This window comes from Heptranchias perlo, chromosome 12 (genome assembly GCF_035084215.1).
Source record: "Heptranchias perlo isolate sHepPer1 chromosome 12, sHepPer1.hap1, whole genome shotgun sequence".
Lineage (NCBI taxonomy): Eukaryota > Metazoa > Chordata > Chondrichthyes > Hexanchiformes > Hexanchidae > Heptranchias > Heptranchias perlo.
The window spans coordinates 66,758,250-66,760,749 of NC_090336.1; the positions used below are offsets into that span (position 1 = coordinate 66,758,250).

Below are 2,500 nucleotides of genomic sequence, written 5' to 3' on the forward strand. Positions count from 1 at the left end.
AAGCTGTTCAGAAGGAAGTCCTGGGGGGAAGGCAGGCAGGGAGGGACGGACACAGGGAAGTCCGCACAAAACAGGTCCTTTGGAACCTCTGACCCACAAAACCGGGTTCCTGGTGAAAGCAGTCCTGCCATTGACAGGACAATGGACAGGGCCCGGCAGCTTGAGACACATCTTTCTTTCAATATGCAAGTTCTTTTTAAAAAAGTTTCCTTCCACAGCAGCTCTGAGTGTGAGGGAGAGAGAGAGAGAGACACTGACTGACTGACTGATACTGACACCGACACACACACACACACACACACACACACACATATTATTTATTATTATTTTAAATTGATTTTTAGAACAGGGAGATGGAATAGGGGCTTGCTCCGTCCACTCCACGCATCGACCCAGTATTGCAGTGTTTCTGGGAACGGTGCAGCTCCCTGTGGGGAGATATTCAAAAGGAAAAACAGCTCTTTCCCAGTGTCTCTGTGTGTGTGTGTGTGTGTGTGTGTGTGTGTGTATTATTACTGAGAATAAAGCTGATATCTCTCTCTCTCTCTCTCTCTCTCACTCAGAGCTGCTGTGGAAGGAAACCGTTTTAAAAAGACCTTTCTCAGCTCAGTGGTATTTTTTTCTTCTCCAAGGCTGAGTGCCGCTCGCACGTAGCGATATAATTCAAAGTGCAAAATAACTTGGCGTCGTTGACTTTAAACAAGCAGGGTCTGCTTCCAAATGAAAGCTGCGCTCCCGAACTGGACTGACTGTCTGTCTGTCTGTCTGTCTGTTTGTCAAGGGGTGGAAAAGGCGGCGGTGGTGGTTAAGGGTGGAGCTTTACGCTCAGGAGGGGAGACTTTCTTTCAGAGGTGCCAATTAATCTGCAGCAGAAAGCCATCCCCCCCGACCGGGATTCGAAGCCCGGTCCTGACCACAAGACCACCGGGGAGAGTTGCCTCAAGTCCCTGAGGGACCTGGACACGAGGCCGAATACACACGCACGCCTGCTGCACTGGCAGCAGCGACCAACAGGGGGCTGACCGGCTGATCCTTCCCTTTCACAGGCAGGCTTTTGGCCCTCGCTGAAACGACAAAGGTGTTCAGAAGGAAGTCCTGGGGGGAAGGCAGGCAGGGAGGGACGGACACAGGGAAGTCCGCACAAAACAGGTCCCCTGGAACCTCTGACCCACAAAACCGGGTTCCTGGTGAAAGCAGTCCTGCCATTGACAGGACAATGGACAGGGCCCGGCAGCTTGAGACACATCTTTCTTTCAATAAGCAAGTTCTTTTTAAAAAAGTTTCCTTCCACAGCAGCTCTGAGTGAGAGAGAGAGAGAGAGAGAGAGAGACACTGACTCACTGACTGATACTGACACCGACACACACACACACATATTATTTATTATTATTTTAAACGACAAAGCTGTTCAGAAGGAAGTCCTGGGGGGAAGGCAGGCAGGGAGGGACGGACACAGGGAAGTCCGCACAAAACAGGTCCTTTGGAACCTCTGACCCACAAAACCGGGTTCCTGGTGAAAGCAGTCCTGCCATTGACATGACAATGGACAGGGCCCGGCAGCTTGAGACACATCTTTCTTTCAATATGCAAGTTCTTTTTAAAAAAGTTTCCTTCCACAGCAGCTCTGAGTGTGAGGGAGAGAGAGAGAGAGACACTGACTGACTGACTGATACTGACACCGACACACACACACACACACACATATTATTTATTATTATTATTTTAAACGACAAAGGTGTTCAGAAGGAAGTCCTGGGGGGAAGGCATGGAGGGACGGACACAGGGAAGTCCGCACAAAACAGGTCCCCTGGAACCTCTGACCCAGAAAACCGGGTTCCTGGTGAAAGCAGTCCTGCCCCGCTCTGCCATTAACATGACAACGGACAGGGCCCGGACCAGGCGCAGCGGACGGTAGCGAGCAGTCGGAGGGTGAAAATCCGCCAGTGGGTGAAATGGAGAGCCGTGCGGTGAGAGGAGGCGGAAAGCGGTTCGCAGACTTTCGCTGTACCTCCGGCGGGCAGCGCCGCACCTCCGACCGCTCGCTACCGTCCGCTGCGCCTGGTCCGGCCGCACGCGACGAGCCGTACCCGGAGGAAATCGGCCTCGGCCTTCCTGAGATATCAGTCTCCAGGTGGGACAGAAAAACCGGGGGCCCCCGGCTCGCTTTCGGCGGCCCGCTAGTCGACTTCCCGTCGTGCGAACGCGATCCTTCCGGTACCTTTCGGTGCCCCTTGCCCGACTCTAGCTCCGGTGGTAAAGCGGAGTCGGTCGGTCTGACGGCCGCCGAGTTAGCAGGCGGAAAGCGGTTTGCAGCCTTTCGCTGTACCTCCGGCGGGCAGCGCCGCACCTCCGAGCGCTCGGTACCGTCCGCTGCGCCTCGTCCTGCCGCACGCGACGAGCCGTCCCCGGAGGAAATCGGCCTCGGCCCTCCTGAGATATCAGCCTCCATACGGGCGTCACAAATCAGTGGACATGGTCAGCTGCAAAGCAGTGTCATTAC

The 2,500-nt window shown here is 54.3% G+C and overlaps 1 pseudogene; it reads left to right on the forward strand.

Moving 5' to 3' along the window:
* Positions 1-312: 312 nt before the first annotated feature.
* On the forward strand, positions 313-429 carry LOC137329021 (U2 spliceosomal RNA; annotated as a pseudogene).
* Positions 430-2,500: the final 2,071 nt, after the last annotated feature.